The sequence below is a fragment of the Carlito syrichta genome, unplaced genomic scaffold, assembly GCF_000164805.1.
Source record: "Carlito syrichta isolate Samal-C Ts95f unplaced genomic scaffold, Tarsius_syrichta-2.0.1 Scaffold303185, whole genome shotgun sequence".
Lineage (NCBI taxonomy): Eukaryota > Metazoa > Chordata > Mammalia > Primates > Tarsiidae > Carlito > Carlito syrichta.
Window position 1 is genome coordinate 223,842 of NW_007247281.1, and position 22,121 is coordinate 245,962.

At 35.6% G+C, this 22,121-nt stretch overlaps 1 pseudogene across 1 annotated transcript; it reads right to left on the reverse strand.

Moving 5' to 3' along the window:
* Window positions 1-19,692: 19,692 nt before the first annotated feature.
* LOC110595634 lies at window positions 19,693-20,497 on the reverse strand (annotated as a pseudogene). Its single transcript, XR_002481956.1, has one exon. The product of XR_002481956.1 is annotated as a mitochondrial import inner membrane translocase subunit Tim17-A pseudogene (transcript).
* Between the last annotated feature and the right edge of the window lie 1,624 nt (window positions 20,498-22,121).

Here is a 22,121-nt window from a genome sequence, read left to right on the forward strand (position 1 = left end):
GGGATCATTCTGTTCTGAGCTTTGTGCTCCTTTATATTTAAGGATGTAACACTGTCCTATCAGGAACAAGAGGTCATCAGGGAGGGTGGAAGTCATCCCCTGTATAGTATATTTATTATATTAACTTTGAACAACATTCCTCTACCATTGTTGAGTACTTAAACTATCTATGAAACTATAAATCCACCTCCCAGCCCCCACTTCTATGTTGCCAATGGTCATGGATTTGTCAGATCTGTTAAGTGCTGGGTTTTCTATGTATATCTGACCTACTGACCTTTCAGATGATAATTCAACTGATTACTCATCCTTTCTTGAAATATGCCCTCCCCAGAACTTACTCTCTGTATCTTCTCATGGACTCGAGCTCCTTCTTCCTCCTTTGCACACGCCTTCTCTGCTGATTTGTAAACCCTGGCATGTGTGGAAAGCCAGTCTTTGGATCTGCTGTCTTCTGTATCTTTACAGATATCTTTACCTGAGCTCTTGTCCAGTCCCTTGCTTGGTTTTATGTACATCTATACTCTGATGGCTCCTGGGTATCCATCTCCAGTCTGGCCTCTTTTCAGATCTCTAGTGGAATCACCGTCTAATCCCTACCCCTCAACTTTCTCAGATCTCTGCTTCTTTTCTAGTTTTCTTCGGCACAGCAGTTGGCTATGCCATTTACTAAGTATCCAGGGTCAGGGTGATGGAGAAGGTGGGCTGGGGAAAATACCTAAAATCTCTCCTGGTTTCCCCTCTTTCCTTCTTGTCCCACATCTAATTCAACAGTAGGTTCTGTTCCTTTGGAACACTATGTCTTCAAAGTCATCTACCTTCTCTCCCTCTCTTGTTCTGCTACTTATTGCTCCTCAAATACTACAAACCCAACCCTGTCTCAGGCCTTTGGCACTCACCTAACTCTTTTCCTGAATAGCTCTTCTTCTGGATGACCACATTGTTTTTAGAGGCTCTGCCCAAAATGGCCTTCGAAAAGAGAATTTCTAAAGATACCGTATTTAAAACAGTAGCAATCACTCTGCTTGCCTGTGCTCTGACACTTTTGCCCTGGCTTATTCTTCACTGAGTGTATCACAAGCAGAAATTATATATTTATATACTTGCTTTGTCCATTTGGCATGTTCGGATGTCATGAATGTCAGTTTGTTTTGTTTTGTAATGAGACTATAGTCTGATCCAGTCCCTGATACACAATAGGGGTTCAGTAAATATTCAGTGTTAAGTAAACTTTAACATAATGTTAGTTTCTTTCTGACTTCTCTTACTTCATATCGTCTTTAAAATAACCTAGATTTTTCCCAATTGAACATTAGAATTTTGTATTACATCTTAATTTAAGAAGTGTTTTTAAAAAGTATTTACCTTAAATCTTTATAACAATTAATAGCAGTTATTTAAAATTAAGTCCAGCCAGGCTCAGTGGCTCAGCCTGTAATCCCAGCGCTTTGGGAGGCGGAGGAGTGAATTGCCTGATCCCACGGGTTCGAGACCCGCCTGGGCAACTTGGAGATACCTTATCTCTACAATAAGTCAAAAATTAGCCGGGCATGGTAGCGCGTGCCTGTAGTTCCAGCTACTTGGAAGGCTGAGGCAGAAGGATTGCCGGAGCCCAGCAGGTTGAGGCTGCGGTGACCGGGAGCGGCCACTGCACTCCAGCCTGGGTGACAGAGTGAGACTCCAACTCAAAAAAAAAACAAAAACAAAACAAGTCCAAATTTCGCTTGTTGCTTCTATTCTATACCATGACTTCTCTGTTCTTGCATTTTTTTATTCCAATTATTTTAGGATTTTTTTCTTTTTTTAATTTTAATTTTTTTAATTTTAAATATGTGGGGAACAATTCAGGGTTAGGTATACAAATGTTCATCATGCAGGTACCTTTATTGATGAGGTATGTCCCCAGTCCCCTGACAGTTTCCCACTACTGCCAATCCCTTTCTTTTAGTATTATGGTAGTTGTTCAAGGTCCATTTATGAGTGAGAACAATGTGTATTTGGCTCATACTTGTTTTTGTCGAATATCATCATTCTATTAAAAAATTCAAATGTAATTATCTTATTAAGAATAATATATAAAATGTATAGCAGCTGGAAAACACACAAACTGAATTCTGGCTCACAACCCTGAACAGAAATGCTGACGTCCTCAGAAACCACTTAGGTTACAGGGTTGTGAGCTCCGTGCCCTCACCTCCCCACCCCTCTCTAGCTCTAGCTGTATGTTTTCAGCCTTTCTGTCTCCTCCTTAGTCATCCAGCTCTCTGTCAAGTCTCCCCCATCTTCCCATTTGCTGCTGCTGAAGTACTAGGGCTAGGAAACGACAAACCACATTTATTAAACTTATGTCCAGAGTAAAACTTAACAAGTCAAGATTGAGGATCTGTGCTCTGATTTAAGTGAAGCAAACGTTAGCTTTTTTAGTTTGTTTAACTGTTATTTCTTGGTTATCTTCTGACTGTCTGAGTAACAATGCATCAGTAGAGTATTTTGTGTACATATTTACTAGTACAGGTACATACTCTGTAATTAATACAGTGAATTGTTATGTGCCTAAACTTGTGGAACCTGGCAGGAGAAAGCTGCCCACCTGCCTTTCCTCCCAGATTGTGGATCTCCCTGGATCATGACTGAACCCAGCCTACCACTCCAAAGACACAGAACAGGGTCCTGGAGGAAAAAATGGCTTTCTTTTTTCACATGTGGTAATATGCGATATTTCATGCGAGGAAAATATTTCAATTAACATCTTCCTTCTAGAAGACAGAAATTAAAATCTCTTCCTATGTCTCCCACAAAAGGAAAACGCCACCCACAATAGGACCACACATCCTCCGCCACAGCCTGTAAGAACAGGCGAGTCCACATCTGCGTGATGGCGGTGCCCTGATTCTTGGGTGTCACAGTTTCCACTTGAGCCTCTACTCAAGTGGAAAAGCCCTCAGGGCACCGATCTTGTCCCTCCTCTGATAAATTCTACTTATTATACTGTGCTGTGTACACTCTCAGAGCTAGATAAATGAAGAGTAATAATAACTGTTATTTTTACACCAAGTGTTATCAAATCAGAAATCTGACACCTAGTAATTTAATATATATGTTTTTTCCACATACCTTTATTGCTGTTTGGCTAGATAGAAAATATGAGGAAATTGGAAACCAACTGTAAATATTTCTACAGCCTTAATGGGAAAGGCTTTTTCTTTTCTTTATTACCTTGTTCCACTTACTCAATTCTCTGTTTTTCAGAGCGTATTCCCTCTCCTTTACTCTTTTCATTGTTCCCTCATCCAGGAAGCCTTTCCCAATTCACGATGCATTTCTGTATGCGTCCATCACCCACACTCCTTCAGTGGTTGTCCTGCTTTGCAGGGATATGAATACAGCCTCTGTAAATTTTTTTTTTTTTTTTTTATTGTTGAGCTGGTCCAGAGGATAGAACCCAACTGACCTGCATTTGAATCAGCTCTACCATTTAAAATCAGTGTGACTAGGAACATTATTTAACCTCTCTCAACTTGGTTTCCTCATCTGTAAAGTATAAATTACAATAATACCGACCTCACTGTACGCATAACAGGAAGACTAAATTGTACAGTGAAAATATTCTTGTTCTTAAATACAGTTCCCTTTCCTTTGTCTCTATAATTGGTAATCAAGTGTGTGTGTATGTGTGCGTGTGCATGTTGTCCTAACACAATTAACTTGTGAAATTTCTGAGGGCAGATTGTATTATGGATTTCAAATTGGAAGACAATAAATGTATATAAGAATCTCCTGTGTGTGGTACTATGAATGGTCGGGAAGGCACAGGTGGTTGTGAGAGGAAGGGAGGAGGAGTGAAGGATGAAAAAAAGAAAGAGGAGAAAAGAAGATAAAACAGAATCATTTACACTCCAAAATCTTCCTGTATATTTGAGGTAATAAACAATGTATAGAGTCAAACGATAGCACAAACCATTTAAGAAATAATCCAAAATAACAAGAAGAACTATGGCAACAAAAGAAAAGTTGCTTCCCGCTAAAAAACTCAGAAAGCAATTATAATCATAGGGCAGAAACCAACCAGGGCCCCTCATCTAGACGTGGTCAGGGCAGGATTTCAGCAGGTGGCAAAGTCACTGGTAAGTCTTAGCAGCAGGTTTCATAGAAAATGGGAAGAGGAGATATTCATAAAGTAATAATTTCTGATTAACATAGTCTACAACCTGGAAATATTCTGAAGTAAATATAAGTCAATGCATGCTGAGACAAGAGTACACTGGGGTTTCAGGAATCAGCTCTAATATTTGGGATGGTACTACATTCTCCCTTCAATTTGTTCATATAAAATTCTCAGTCCATGTACCCTAACATTTCTGTCTTTATCTGTCACCAGCTCCAAAGTCATGGTCTCATACACAGGACTTTCTATCAAGGGTACTTAGTAAGTACTGATATTTCACTTGTCTGAAGAACCAATTCAGATCGACTGTGCAGCAATCCAATTGATTGCTCAGCAGTTGACTTGAGTGAACTAAAATACTGTCAATTATTTCTTGTATATGAATAGTCTTACTAAAATGCATGCAGTGTCCCACAAATGCCTAGTTCTGGGAAACAAATTCAGGAGTAATAAACAAAAAAAATACATCATAACATTGCAGGCTATTCTTGCCAGTTCTTTTGTCAAGTGAGAGTTTTTTATTCCAGCAGCCAGAGTAAATGTTTTATAACTATTTTATTTTTTAGGACCTGCAGTCAAGGCTCTGTGCTTTAGCTAGTTGGGATAACAAATAAGGCACATGGACAAATATGTTTACTTGGACACATAATTTAGTTTTTATATAACTGTATTTTTCTTTTAATGACACACATGCTGATTCCTAGTCATCAGCCCTAGGCACCAGTAAAATCAGATTAAAAGCATTAGCAATGTAGTTAATTCCATTTATAATATGCCTACACTAGAGATGAGAACATTAAAATAAGAAAAATCTATAAACTGGAATTAAAGATTTTTTGGGGAACTCCTCTTAAGAAATCTTTGAAAGAAAGACATACGGTTTTACATAAATACACTCAAGGAGCCTTTTTAGCCATGTTTTGCTAACTGATATTTGTAATTCCAATTAAAATTTGCCTTGTTCACTTGAGTCTTCAGCTTTTGTACTTCAGTTTGATTCTGATGGCTTTGTATTAAGAGATGGACATCCTTTAGTGATGCCCTGCGAGTTAGTAATATTGCCTTCCATAATCTTGCCTAATAATCACTATCAGCTAATCAATTTTTCCTTTTTATTCAAATTCTATTATCCACTCCCTTTTGACCCATAGTTCTTGGGACAGCCCATGTATTATTTTTTTTCTGAAATCCTCAGCATATTACATGCAGTCTAACGGGATAAAAGCCCTAGCATTAAATCCAATCAATAGCTCCCACAGGTAGACATCTATATCATCCCACTCTTTAATGTGCTGTCCTTTGTACATGAAGATGTCACTATCGACCTGCAATTCATCTGGCATATGGTATGGGTTCTGGATTTTGTCCAGTGGTAAGAGGGATATTTAGACCAAGTCATCCTCATTCCCTTCCCAGCTTACTTTTCCAGATCCACTCTTCCATTTGACAAACAAGTAGACTGTTGTCATAGAATGACAAAAAGCTACCTGGCCGTGAATCAAAATTATAACAATCCTTTCACCTGCTATTTTATAGTCACAAAGCTATTAAAGTAAATTATGCATTTTAACTCATCTCATTTCTTGTCTTGTAGTACTTGATAATTATTGATATCAACAGTGAAAGCCCTTAAAAATATACTTATTTTATTTTTCATTATTTCATTACTTAAAAGTAAAATTTTAAAAGTAAACATGGATGCACAAAACATATTTGTAATTTAAAAATACCAAATACACAGCATTATATAAAGTAAATGTCCCCTTGCTACCTTTTTCAATACAATTCTCTGTTCCATAAGTTTCTGTAAGCATTATGCACATGCAATTACAGACACCTGATAGGTAGGTCGGTGTATATGTAAATTATATACATACATATCTAACTGCATTTTAATATAAAAATTAATGCATTTCATATTGTTTTATTAGTTCATCATTTAATGTTTCCTGAAGAGGTTTCATTTTAGAATATGTCGTGTTATCTTATTAATTTAACAGTTACATACTGTTTCACAATATGGATTAGCCACAATTTTTCCTACCATACCCTTATTGATGGAAACTTACATTGTTGCTGATTTTTCACTATGACAAATAATGCTACAATAAAATGTTGTACATTTACTATCTACTTGGGCACAGTGAATTACATTAAAATTAGTGACCACAAATAATGACAAATCTTTATCATCTCATAGTTTTTCTGCTGGTCAGAAATCTGGGAGCAGCCCAGCTGGCTGGTTCTGGTCCAGAGTCTCTCATTAGGGTGCAGTCTTGATTGATAGTGCAGTCATTTGAAGACTTGATTGGTTCTCAAGAAGCTAAGGTGGCTCATGAACAAGGTTAATAAATTGGTGCTGGTTGTGAGTGGGAGACATTTCTTCTCTCCAAGATGGGCCTTTCCATAGAGACCTCACTTTTTCCAAAGAGGACTACTGGAATGTCCTCATGACATAGCAGCCAACTTTCCCACCATAAGCAACCCAAGAACACGAGAACCAGGTAGAAGCTACTTGTTCTGGGGCCTACCATCACTACCACCACACTTTCTTGGTTAGAAGGCCATCACAAAGTCCTTCTAACAAAAGCAAAAATAATTTTTTAAGGTGATGGATATCCCTATTACCTTGATTATATGAATGCATCGAATTAATACCTGTATCCCCAAAATATATACATCTATTATTCATCAATTTTAAAGTCTTGACAACATTCAATGGGAAAAAAAAAAACTTCATCTTTTGAAAAAAGGAGTGCTATAGAAATTGCTGAAATGTTTTAAAACCATCACAAAAAAATGAACAAGTAAACAAATAAATACATAATAATACGTTGAAGTATTTTCTAAGATATATTACTAGAAATGGAATTGCTGAATAAATGTCTATGCATATTTCAAAAGTTGAAAGTTAGTGCCATATTGTCCTCTTAAAAGGATGTTAAAATTCATATATCCACAAAGACTTAAAATATTGCTTGTTTTTCCACACTCTCATGAACAGTGGACATTAGCTGTCTTGTTTTATATTTTCGTTAGTTTAATAGAGTAAAAACAATACATTTTATAAAATTTACATTTCACCTGGTTGTAAGTTTGGCATCTTATGTTTATTGATCATTTACATTTTTTGATACACTACTTGTTAATATTCTTTGCTGTTTAAATCTAGTTATTTGCTCCTGAATACATGTGTAAGAGCTCTGTATTTACTATGGATAGTAGTCTGTTGTCTGTTATGAGTGCTAAAAATATTCTTCCCAGTATGCTATTTTTCTTATAACTTTCTCTTTTAACATTTTTATGTTGTTTTGCATTATACAGAAGTTTCTTTTTAATCTGGCAAAGTGTGTGTGTGTGTGTGTGTGTGTGTGTGGTGTGTGTGTATACATATATAGGCTTTGCTTTAATAATTCAAAATTATTTTAAAAATTCTCCAAAGATCTTTTTTATGCTTTCACAGTATGAGTTTTATGTGAAATTTTATTGTGTATCATATGAGGTAAGAAACTAACTTCAGTTTTGATTCAGGAATATTTTTGAAATGATGATTTAAAAGCTATTTATAAATATAAAGTTCCTTGTTTACATAAACCATAAAAATAAATCCCCCTTTCCTCCCCTAAAAAGCTGCAGCTCTTTGGGTTGGAGTTCTGTCTCCTTGTTTCCCTTATTTTCCATGGTTTGTAGTTTCTAAAGCGGGGAGGGGAGAGAGAGGCCTATTTAACACTTAGTGTTCCATGTAACACAGTTTGAAAACAACTGCTGTTCTAAAACACCTAAAATTTAAAATAAAATGTAACTAGTGAGTTAGAAGCAGATGTTGATCCAGAGTTTGAGAAACATTTAAAAGTAGACTCAATACCATTTTTTAAATTTTTTGCATTTACATGAATATTGATATATGGGTAGTTTTGTGGTTTTATTTAATGTCTAAAAAATTTTTAAATCAAGTTAGTATAAAGCAACTACTCACATTTTGAAAATAAGGGAATATAGGCCAGGATCGGTGGCTCAGCCTGTAATCCCAGCACTTTGGGAGGCCGAGGCGAGTGGATTGCCTGAGCCCGTGGGTTCAAGACCAGACCGGCAACTTGGCGAGACCTCGTCTCTACAATAAATAAAAAATTAGCTGGGCATGGTAGCGTGTGCCTGTAGTTCTGGCTACTTGGAAGGCTGAGGCAGAAGGATCGCCGGAGCCCAGCAGGTCGACACTGGGGTGGCCATGAGCATGCCATTGCACTCCAACCTGCGTGACAGAGCAAGACTCCAACTGAAAAAAAGAAAAGAAGGGAACATAAATTACATATCAATGAACATTTTTTTCTAATAACAAAACCATATGGCTTCAGGAACCAAGCAATGTATTCTGTCTCTTAAGAAACAATTAATACATTCTAGACATCCACCTACCCAGCGTATGAATGAGTCATGAGCTCAGACAACAAGCACATAGATTTTGATGCCATGGCACCCACACTGTGCATATATCATTTATATCCCAAAATATATACACTGTTGGCACATTTGGACACACAGAGTAAATCACAAAGCTTTCCATCCTATAAGTCTTTCTCTTTAGCCTGTGATGGATCTCATTATTAATTAAAGAATCATTTAGCTTGCATAATTGTCTTCTGCCATACATAATTTCAACCTTTCAATGTCTCTTCAAGTTGGCTTATTAGACTAAATGCACTCCTTTGTTTTGGTGACATCATCAATCACAGCCTTTAGATGGACGGACCCAGCAGTAGGGTGAAAAACATGTACAGAAGCCCTCTCTTTGTTTTCTACCATGGAACTTACCAACAAGTAGCTTCATTTGTAAATTTATTTGCTTCTTTGAAACTAATTTGCCAGTGTTTCCACAATCTGCAGTTGAGAAGGTCAGGCTTCCAATTCAAAGAAATCAGCCATTTGTTGTTAAGTATCTGCTATAAAATATGAGCATTTCTATACTTTGGAATAAATTGATTACAAAACATAAGAATGTCTAAGACAGGTGTATTTGGTCTTTTACAGCCCAAGCGTGCTACACTCACATCAACATTTTATCTTTATTTTTTTAATCTTTAAAATAAAATGCAAAAGGTGGTAAAGAATAGTTCTCAATGTACAATAATCAGATAGATTAAAATCCCAGGGCAGTTGAGGAACTGTTAATAAATACAAAGAGCTTTTTTTTTTCTTGTTTTGTTTTGTTTTCCAGAAAGGTAACAGGTATCATGTGAAATGGCTATAATTGAGGGAATATTTTAATATTACCTCTAAACTGGTTTGAGAACATGAGGGAATGCCATGTCAGGCCAAATCAGTGGGTCCATTAAACCAGCTGGCTGATAGGGACAGTGACAGGTAAAATAACATATTATTGGGAGTAAATTATTTGCTCTCTGGCATTAACTTCAAAAGAATGTTGGAAAATATCCTCTCAAGTATCCATAGCTTCCCTTCAGTGAAGTCTATAAATATCTAGTGTCTTCTTGATTAAGAATATGATTTATGACTCCTTGGGCTTTGTGAGTTTGCTACCCACCATGTAATATACTTTTCTCAAAATTCGAGGTGAACTTTTTGTTTGAATGTTCTCAGATTTGTGAATAAGTATATGCTAATGCACTACGTTCCCTTTAAGAGGAATACTGTATAATATGTTCTCTCTGGATATTTTTTTGAGTGTTGTTCAATACTGAGAGGGCTCTGACTGCAGTGACAGAATGTTCAGGAAGTTTGGATTGGTAGCTGTTTTGGAATCATTTGTATAGTCATATTAGTAGGAAATATTTTGGAGTCCTACAGTCAACATCTCAGAGAAAACTTGGTAAAGACATTTTCTATTAAAATTTAGTTAAGTTAATAAGCCATCTTGTTAACTTTATTAAGTTCTAAATAGTGAGATATAAGCATTTCAAAATTTACAAGGAACAAAATGGCATTGAGTGAAAAGTAAGTTTCTGTTTCTGTATTGACTCCCCTGCCACCCGTTACTCTTTTAAGGCAAACATTTTGCCAATTTCTTGACTATCATTCTGGATATAGCCTGGAAAAAAAATTATGTACATTTACATGCATTTGTATTATATACAGAGGTGCCAAAAATGTATTATCTATTACTTTTTGAAGTTGAATTGAATTATGGTAGCAATGTGTAGCATGATGTTCATTCAACCGTGCTTCTGCCATTTTCTTTGACTGTCCTGCCTGTCGCATGATGACACTAGCATTCATTTGATTAACTCCATCTTTTGAGCAAATGTCATACTTAAAATGTATATATATTTTTGGCACTCCCACATGTATATTTTTAACACAAATGTTTGCAAGATGTAAACATGTTTCTGCAACTCACTTTTATTACTTAACATATTTTGGAGCTTTTCCATTTAGACACCTTTATGCATGTAGACACCTTTTTTTAGTGACTATAGAGTATTCCATTTTATAGCTATATTGTGAGCTATTTTTAAAAAGTATATTATTAAATAACACTTCATTTAATGAATAGTTTTGGTATTTTGAAAAAAATAATAAAAGTACATCAACTTCTGGGTCACCAAATTTTACCTATTTTCTTATGACATCAACAGAATAAGGATTTTATTCTCTGTATTTCTGTATTTTTTTGAGAATAGGGTGGTTCTCTTTTTACTTAACCAAATCTTTTTCTAAATACATTCCCATGTTCAAATATAAACAAAATTTAACAAAAGTTTATCTCTAAGACAAATCAATATTCATCCACATGTAAAGAATGAAGTTGGACTCCTGTATAACACCACATACAAAAATTGACTCAAAGTTGATTGTAGACCTAAATATAAGAGTTAAAATTGTAAAACTCTTAGATAAAAACATAGGAGTGAATGTTTGTTGGGTTTAGCAATGATTTCTTAGCTATAATACCAAAAACACAGATGATAAATGAGAAGATTGGCAAATGGAACTTAATCACAATTTTAGAATGATTTGCTTCAAAGGACAACAGCAAGAATGTGAAAAGATAACCTATGTACTGAGAGAAAATATTTTCAAATAATATATATAAGGAACATGTATCCAGCATATATGAAGTACTCTTCTAAATCAATAATAAAAAGACAAGTAATGATGGGTAAAGTATTTGAATAGACATTTTTTAAAGACAATGTACAAATTTTTAATAAACACACGAAAAGATGCCAACATCACTAGTCTCTAGGAAGACAACAAATCAAAACCATAATGAGATGCAACTTCACACACACCAGAATGGCTACAATCAAAATCACAAGCAATACCAAGTGTGGGTGAGGACATGGAGAAATTGAAACCAAACATTGCTGGCGCAAATATAAAGTAGTGCAGTTGCTTTGGAGAACAGTTTGGGAGTTATTGAAATGTTAAATACAGAGCTATCATATAATCCAGCCCTCTGATATCTAGTTGGAATCTTCCAGGGAAGGGGGCAAACCTCATCAACAAGGGTACCTACATAATAAACATTTGTATACCTAACCCTGAAGTGTACGCCACACCTTTAAAATAAAAATTTAAAAATTTATATATAATTTTTAAAAAGAAAACAGGAAAAAAAATTTGATATTAAATATTCTCCAGTTCTTTAGACCTTCCCCAAAGGATCTCAACTTCTAAAATTCCTATTGAACTTTCACCAAGCCCTTCAAATTCTCTCTACCTGTGCAGGTATATAAATAAGAAAAACAAAAACATATGTCCACAAAAAACTTGTACACAAATGTTTACAGTAGCATTATTTATGATAACCAAAAGTAGAAACAACCTAAATGTCCATCAACTAATAAACTGATAAAGATAATGTGGTATATCCATACAATGGCTATTATTCAGCAATATAAAAAAATGAAGTACTGATACATGCTACAACATGGATGAACTTCAAAAACAATATGCATGAAAGAAGCTATTCACAAAACACCATGTGTTGTGTAAAATCTTTAATAAATCATGTCGTAAATGGAATATACATATATATATAAAATAAATTAGAACTAGAGCTGGCGGGAAAGAGTGAAATGGGGGAGTGATTGGTTTGGTGTTTCCTTTGGCATATCAACAATGTTATATGATTAGATTATGGTGATGGTTGCACAACTCTTGAAATGTACTAAAAAAATCATTGAATTGTACACATTATGTGGGTGAACTTTATGGTATATACCTTTTATCTCAACAAAACTGTTGAAAAATAGAAACAAAAAAAAGGAAGAGTCTGCCTTTTTTTTTGTTCCACATTTGCCCATATCTGCTGTCTTCAGATGTAGACATGTTCACTTTTAAGGAGTAGAATATCCCAATACTTCCATATTTTTATTTGTTGATTATAACATTAATACTAAAACTGAAAATGAGTTCATAAAAAAAGCAAACTACAAACCAGTATCACTTATGAATATTAATACAAAGATCCTAAATAAGATCACAACATACCGGTTTCAGAATAACATTTTAAAAAGTGGATCTTAGCTGGGCTCGGTGGCTCAGCCTGTAATCCCGAGCCTTTGGGCGGCTGAGGTGAGTGAATTCCCTGAGCCTGCCGTTTCGAGACCTGCCTGGGCAACTTGGCGACACCTCATCTCTACAATAAATCAAAAAATAGCCGGGCATAGTAACGCATGCCTGTAATTCTGGCTATCAGAAGGCTGAGGCAGAAGGATCGCCGGAGCCCAGCAGGGCAAGGCTGCGGTGGCCTGGAACAGCCACTGCACTCCAGTCTGGGCGACAGAGTGAGACTCCAACTCAAAAAAAAAAAAAGTGGATCTTATGCCAGGAAAACAGGTTATTAATGTCATGAAATCTAGTTACATAATTTATCATATAAATAAACGAAAGAACAAAACTCAGGTGATTGCCTCCACAGATTCCAAGGGACATTTGATAAAAGTTGATGTGTTCAAGAAGTTCACTAAAATATAAATGAATTGATGTTACCTTAAAATGATAAAAATGTACCCTAAATGTTATAGGTGATTCCCTCAAAATAGAAAAAAATGCAAAGAACATTCATTTTTATCAAAATTATTAACCTTAAACTTGAAAAGGCAATTAAATTAAGAAATTAGCCGGGCTCGGTGGCTCAGCCTGTAATCCCGCGCCTTTGGGAGGCTGAGGTGCGTGGATTGCCTGAGCCCAAGGGTTCGAGACCCGCCTGGGCAGCGAGACCTCATCTCTACAATAAATCAAAAAAAAAAAAAAGTAGCCGGGCGTGGTAGCTCATGCCTGTAATTCTGGCTACTTGGAAGACTGAGGCGTAAGGATCGCCGGAGCCCAGCAGGTCGAGGCTGCGGTGGCCGGGAGCGGCCATTGCACTCCAGTCTGGGCGACCGAGTGAGACTCTAACTCAAAAAAAAAAAAAAAAAAAAAAAAAAAAAAAAAGAAAGAAATTAACTGAATAAAATTGAAAAGGAGGAGGTAAACTATTCCTATTTGCTGATAACTTTGCATTTAAAAAAAATGAATATATACTCCAAAGAGAATTCAGTGAATAGAATGGTACAAGAAAAAATGTGCTACTTCATATGGAAAAAGTGAAATCTTTTAGGAAATTCAAAATCAAATTCCCATTTACAAAAGCATCAGGCATGATAAATACATAGGAATACACTTTAAATGATCTGTGTAAGACCTATGCCTGTATCTTGCAGGAGATGCTTGTGGAAGAGGATGTGTCTGGGTCAGTTTTCAGCTTCATACCCTAAATGCTGTCTTTTCCTCTGCTGGCCCAGATTTCCATTGCTTCTTACTTAATTGACTTCTTTACGTGATTCTCTGTGTAGTTCTGCTATTTCTGCTTCTCTGAACTCAAGAGGATTCTGGAATTCTGTTTTCATGGTGAATTCCCATTTTTTCTTCATCAACTACCAAAACACAGAGGTACAAACCCTGAATGTCAGGATGAGCCCCTAACCCTTAGGAAATGTTTTGTGTATGCTTGATTGGAACCCTTGGGTCCCCTGGACATGCTCTGTGCCTCTTTTTCCTACCTTTTTTTGCCCACACAGATACTAATTGACTCACCTATGCTCACTTCATGTCTACCTCTGGTTACTGAATACAAGGCATGTTGGTTTTTTTTATTTTGTGGCAAATTCCTCATCTTCTATTGGCATTTTCTAAGATATGATGTCAAAGCTCTTTCAATGCACTGGAACGACTTTCCCCCTGGCTTCTCCGGGATTTCCACTGATTTTTCCAGCTGATAATTTTCAGGATTTTGTGGTGGTGGCCATTGCTCTTTATATTGCTTTGTATGATTTTCTGAAATCTGAGAGTAACATGTTAAATGAGAGTATTTACTATATTCATGCTCATCCAAATGACCCCACATAAAACCAAATAGACTCCACAAAAATCACACCTCATCTGGTAATCTAAGATGATTACAGTACAGTTTCTTTGTCAGATGTGACCTAAGAAAATTTTTATCAATGGTTAACATTTATCAAATGCAATTATTGTCATGTTTTAAAAACATGTTTATATTGAAAGTTAAGTTGATAAAAATATGAAGACATGGCCAGACTCTATGGTTCAGCCTGTGATCCCAGCACTTTGGGAGGCCGAGGCGATTGGATTACCTGAGTCTGTGGGTTCAAGACCAGTCTGGGCAACTTGGCGAGACCTCACCTTTACAATAAATCACAAAAACTAGCTAGTCGCGGTGGTGTGCATCTGTATTTCCAGCTACTTGGAAGGCTGAAGTGGAAGGATTGCCTGAGTCCAGCAGGTCAAGGTTGCAGTGGCCATGAGCATTCCACTGCACTCCAGCCTGGGCAACAGAGGAGACATAAACTCAAAACAGAAACAAAATAAAAATTGAAGACATGTAAAGAATAAAAATAATAGCACAGAATCACTCATGCCAAGCTTCCCCTGGATTTTCTTTAGTTTTACCACACGTGTATGACCTTAAACAATAAAATCTTTTTTTATGTGTTGTTAAGCTGGGATAGAATTAACATATATATATACACACACTCATATGTTACTTGCTTTTATTACTCAATATTATAGTCTGATATTCCTTCATTATGACTTATAAGGCCTATATGCATTTGTTTTCACTGTATACTATTCTAAAGAATGAAAACACTTAAATTTATTGAACACACTCATCATTGATGGGCCTTATTGTTGTTCCTTGTTTTCTGGATTTTGTTTGTTTTTTGCTAGCATCAACAAGACTGCTATTAGTATTCTTGTAGACTGTTGTATACTTTCCTCTTGCACATGTATACTCAATACAAAACTAGAGTGGAATTGCTGAATCATGAGATCTTTTTATCAAGGTGTCCCTCCACAGGTAGTGTAGTCTAGTTCTGTCATATCATTGTCCCTAACCGATGTCAAATTTTAATTTTTGCAATGCTAGTGGATACATAGTGTATCTCATTGTGACTTTAATTTGCATTTTCATGATGAGCAATATGGTTAAGAAATTTTTTCTACTCTGAAAACTTGTCTTTTCCATTTTTTATCACGCTGGGAACTTTGTTTTAATTAATTGCAGGCAAACTTATTTTTTGGATATAGTTATGTAGTCAACAGTTACTTAGTGAGTACATACTAGTTGCTTGAGACAAGTTAGTAAATAAAATTGATGATGATTTTCGACTTCTTGGAACTAAATTTCATAATGAGAGATGGACAATAAAAAAAATGCAGAAGGAATAGGTAAATTATGTAGTCTTTAAGAGATGGGGTTGTACATGGTGGCTCAAACCTGCGATCCCAGTGCTTTGGGAGGTTGAGACAAGAGGAGTGAGACCAAGAGTTTGAGACCAGCCTGGGCAACATAGCGAGACCCTGTCTTCACAAAAAAATAGAAAAAGTATCTTGTCATGGTGACACGCACCTGTACTCCCAGGTTCTCAGGATACTGAAGAGGATCACTTGAGCTTAGGAGTTGGAAACTGTGGTGAGCTATAACTGGACTACTGCACTTCATCCTGGGCAACAGAGCAATACTCTAACTTGAAATTTAAAAAAAATCATGATGAGTACTATAGAAAAAAAAATTTAAACAATATGACAGTATGAAAAAGACCTGGAGTCTGATGTGGGAATTATCATTTTCAATATGGTGATCAGGACAGGACTTATTGACTAGGTGACTTAGAGCAACAACTTGAATAGGGGAGAAATTTTGTCATATGGACATGGGATGGGAAGCATTCCAGGGAAGAGTCTGCTTCCTAATCTAGTTGCTATTTTAAATAAAATCTGTTTGAAGTATGCGTATCATACTTTAAGAGGTTTTAAGAGACATTTTTTATGATTTGCACTTTTAACTATTTTATTCTTTACCCAGAAATAATGACTTCCTGACCTCTTATAGTATCCTAAAAAGTTAAATATAGTCTTTTCTTTCCCATTTTGGTCTTAAATCCAACTGGAGTTTATTTTATTTTATTATTTTTCTTAGAGATTTTGTCGTGCTATGTGTGGTGTGAGGGTGGTGTTCAAATATATTTTTACAATGTAGAAAACTAATTGTTTCAGTGCAATTTATTTAAAAAACTATTTCCATTGAACTACAAGGAGTGACCCCCCAAAACAGAATTTATTTACAAAAACTTGTGTATTTATTCTTGCATGTTTAAACTTCAAAGTACTCTCCATTTGATGCAATACACCTATCAAGACTCTTTTTTCACTGCTTGAAGCAAATTTTGAAATCATCAATTTTGATGCTTTTTAGTACTTCTGCCATTTTTTTTGTTTCAACTTTTCCACATCGGCAAAACATTTTCCTTCAAAGACTTTCTTCATCCTGGGGGAAAAAAGTATCTTGGGGTAAAATCGGTTAATAGGGAGGGTGGGGCACAGGAGTCATGCCCTTTTTGGTCAAAAACTGCTGAATACTCAGTGCAGTTTGAGTAGGTGAGCTCGTAAATCATCCATCAGGAAATGGGCAGAAAAAAATCACACAGCCTTTCACAGTAAAGTTAGCTGGTATGCTGATGTCGACAGGTTCCTACAACACTGTAGGGAAGACTATATTACAAAGGGCCCATCCTCCAAAAAATAGTTTTGTTTTTTGGGGAACCTTCCCTCATATTTTGGAAAGTAGGTCATATATCACATTGGCATGTACATGTAGGTAATTTTATAATAATTACTGATAGCTGGCACTATCTTGACTACCTTTCCTTTGTTTTTTATTTTTGTTTTTGTTTTTTCTCTCTGTGTATTTTGGAACCAACTTGTTCACTGATACATACACAAAGAGTTAAATTTTACATAAATTATACTGAATCCATAGGTCAATTTGGACTAAATTGACATCTTTATATTTTTGTTTCTTCCCCAATATTTGAACATGACATAACTCTTCATTGACTGAGCTCTTGTTTGATTTTTTTCAATGATTTTATAGTTTTTTGTTGGATTTATTCCTATGTATGGCATATTTTTTTATAGTTTTTTTTTTTGGATTTATTCCTATGTATGGCATATTTTGATACTTTTGCAAATGGCATTTCCTTTAAAATAATACGACATGTGTACCAAAAAAATCCAGAATTGTCTTTTTTCTTTTTTTTTGGAGAGCGAGCCCCTTGTAGTACACTCAAAATTTGTTTCTTCGGATCAAATGGTCAACCAAAGTTTTTATCTGGCAATATTGAGAAGTTTGCCTCATTGATTTTTTAGAGTAATGTCCCAAGTTGTAGCAAACAGGTGACTGGTTCTACCACCATGACAAAGCACCTGCCCACACTGTACTGACTGTTCTGCAGTTTGGGGCCAAAAACAGCATGACCTTCAGGACCTACCCTCTGTATTCATCTGATCTCACTACCAGTGACTTTTTTTGTTTCTCTGTGTAAAAAAAGTCCTCAAAGGGAAACGTTTTGCCACTGTGAAAGAAGTGAAATAAAAAAACTGCAAAAGCACTAAAACGCATAAAAAACGAAGAGCTCAAAAACCCTTTTGAGCAGTGGAAAAAGCATCTCAATATGTGTATTGCATCAAACAGAGAGTACTTTAAAGGTGGATGAAGTTTAAATATGTAAGAATAAATGCACAAGTTTTTATAAATAAATTCTGGGTGTTTTGGGGTCCCCCTTTGAACTTTTACATATTTATTTCTGTTGAAAAAATATGCAAATTATTTAAAATTGATTTAATTTCAGAGATCTTCCTAAGTTATTAATTCTAATAATTTATTTGAAGTTCTTTTTGGATTTTCTACCAAGGAGATAATATAAATTTCGCTTGTGAGTAAATATATTTTTCAATCTCTATTTCAAATCCTTCAGTCTTTTATTTTTTTTCCCTTGCCTTAGTGCTCTAAGGTCATCTATGTGATTAAAAATGATCATGGAGAGCATGTTTGCCATTTTTACTAACTTTAAAGAGAACACTATCAACATTTACTGTGAAGTATCATGTTTGTTTGAGGCTTTATATAGGTGTATATTTTTTTCTCAAAGGAAGTTGTCTTTTATCAATAATCTTACGAGAGCTTTCACATAAAAAAATTTTGTTATCAAACTTTTCATTTACTGAGATGATTATATATGTTTTATCTTAAACTCAGTGTTTTATCTTAAACTCAATGGTGGTGGGTGACACTAATTTTGGTCTCCCAATGTTAAACAATATTTATGGGCTGGGTTCTGTGACTGAGCCTGTAACCCCAGCACTTTGGGTGGCCGAGGTGAGTGGATTGCCTGAGCCCGCGGTTTTGAGACCTGCCTGGGCAGCTTGACGAGACCTTGTCTCCGGGTATGGTAGCGCGTGCCTGTAGTTCTGGCTATTTGGAAGGCTGAGGCGGAAGGATGGCCAAATGCCAGCAGGTTGACGCCGGGGTGGCCATGAGTGTGCCATTGCACTCCAGCCTGGGTGACAGAGTTTTACTCCAACTCTAAAACAAAAACAAACAAACAAACAAAAAACAATATCTATGTTTTTGTAATTAATTTATCTTGGTCACAAAGTAGATTCTTTTTTCATATAAGACTTCTTACCAGGCAGAATAGTTTAGGATATACTGCAATCACAAACAACCTCTAAGTTTTAGTAATTCAAAATAACAAAGGTTTATTTCTCAATAATGCTAATGTCCATTGTGTGATGTATGGAGTCTGCTCTATCTCACTTTCCAAAGGAACTCAGGCTGATGGCTTCTCCACTGTTTGGGAGTGACAATTACGGGGAGAAGGGCAGTGGAAATGATATGGGACATTGCATTACGGTTCTTGAAGCATCTGACTTGAATTGTCACGCAGCCCCTCTGTTTACTTTCTATTGGCCAAAAAACTTACATTGAAAAAACTATGGGCTGCATGGTTGGTTCCATGCTTTGCTATTGTGAATAGTGCTGCAATAAACATTTGCATCTTTTTTGTAGACCTGACTTGTACTCCACATCCTTAAAATTAAAAAAAAATTAAATTTTAAAAAAAGGAAAATCTATAATCTAACCACAAGGGTGTAGGGAAGTGAAATTCTACTATGTGCCCAGAAACAGAAAGAATCAGCATGTTTTTTGTTTGTTTGGTTTTTGTCCTTCATTTTTAAAGCACTTACTTATTTTCTTTTATTGGTATTAGACATTTATTCTGATCACAAATGCAATTCAAGTGTGAACAAATAAATACATTAACTTTTAGCACCCCTCCCCTTACGCTCCTTTAATAGAAAAAAGTGCTAAATGTCTCTTCATAGCCTATTGGCCATAGTTGTCTCACCTATGGTTTTAAAAACAGGTTGTAACTTGATATTCTGAAATCCTTCTCAAACTATTACTCATTCTGTTAAAGAAATCCTGGGAAAGAAGTCCTATTGATGTTTTCCACAGTCTTCAAAAGGTGAGGAAAGCAACTGGGAGGGATCTTCAGCAAACTGAGGACCATCGGGAAACTGTGTAGAGGCAAATCTTGTCAACAAGATACCAGCTCCTTCAATTAAAGCTAGAAGAATGCCACCTATTGTGGCTGACCCAGCCATGGCCACTGGCCCATTTCTTGTTGTCAGGATGGCTCCTGTTAAGGCACCACTTGTGATGGAGTCCCAAGGATCTTCTTTCCCTCTGACTTGAACCATACTGCAGTCAATAGTGGAAAACAGGCCTCGCCAAATGGCAAAGCTACCTCCCAGTTGTGGAGCCCTGGTTTTAATAGCTATCAAACTTCCTCGTAGTCTGTGGTTTACTCACACTGGAAAATTTCGAAAACCTTTGATTACATGAAAGATACTACCACCAATGGTATCCATTGTAAAGGCCCCACCACAGTCATCCACAATTCGCCAGGGGTAAGGCTCTCCCGCTTACTCCTCCACTTTGACTCCTGCCAGAATCAGCATGTTTGACAATGCATGTAGGTAACTTTATGATACTCCCTGATATCTGGCAATGTTTGTAAGATGATTACAATGTTAGTGTTATTTTATTTTTTGTTTAGAATTTTACACCTACATTCATGAGTGAGTTATAGATATAATCTGATTTTTTTCATGTTATCCTTGCCAGGTTGTGGTGTTAAGAATTTGCAAATTGTGTTGGATAATATTCCCACTTTATCTGTGTTTTGAAATGGCGTATGTATGTGAGATTCAAACTATTCATAACTCATATGTTTGGTAGCACATCATTTTAATACCACTTGGATTTGATGTTTTCTTTGCAGGGCATTCAGTTTCTTTGGGGGTTTAGAAAACTATTCCGATTTTCTTTTTATTTCTAATTCAGGATTGAAAGTTCTATTTTTTTTCCTTCTGGGAGATTCTATTTTATATGTTTTCAAGTATATTGACATAAAGTTTTTCATACCATATTATCAATAATTATGGATCATTTATTTCAAATATTGCTAATTTTGTATTCATTTCTTTGACCAATTTTACTAGAAAATTTTCATATTTTTTCTTTCAGAAAACAATCTTTTTCAATAGACCCTTAATTATATTATTTGTTACCTTCTTAATCTCTGCTGTTTTGTTATTTTCTTCCTTCTATATATTTTTGGATGGTGTTCTTTCTCTAATTTGTTCAAGTAGGCACTTAACTCATTAATTTTTAGCTATTATTATCTTTTTTATTAATAATATTCATAATTGATAAATTATAATTACACACATTTATGGGGTACAGTGTGATGTTTTGATTTATGCATACAATATAGAGTGATTAAATCAAATTAATTAACATATCTATCACCTCACATCAATGTTGTGGTGAGACATTTAAATTTATTCACTTCTTTTTATTTTTTATTTTTTTTGAGTTGGAGTCTCACTCTATCACCCAGACTGGAGTGCAGTGGCCGTTCCCAGCCTTGACCTGCTGGGCTCCAGCGGTCCTTCCACCTCAGCCTTCCAAGGAGCTGGAACTACAGGTGTGCTCTACCACACCCAGCTCATTTTTTATTTATTGTAGAGATGAGGTCTCGCCAAGTTGCCCAGGCAGGTCTCGAACCCGCAGGCTCAGGCAATCCACTCACCTCAGCCTCCCAAGGTGCAGGATTACAGGCTGAGCCACCGAGCCCGGCTTAAAATTTATTCACTTCTAATAAAATGTCTAATGCTACAATTTAGCTGTATCCCATAGTTTTGTAATATGTAATATTTTATTATCACTGAAATCTAAATATTTTCTATTTTCCTCAATACTTTTTCACTTTGACTTATAAGATATTTAGAAGTATGTTTTTACATTCCCAAATGCATGTCTTCTTAAATTTTTGATTTCTAACTTAGTTATTTTTTTTAGCTGTATTTTTGTTGAAGAATTTATAACATTAAAAGTTTGAAATTCATAAATACATTTTTTGTAATTCAGGATAGTCAATTTTCATAAGTGCTTTAAGAGTACCTAAAAATATTGTGTTTTCTGTAGTTATTGGTACATTAGTCTACATATGGCCATTACATTATGCATATTATTTATATTGCTTCAAAACTTCTGATTTTAATGTTTATTCTGTGCTTG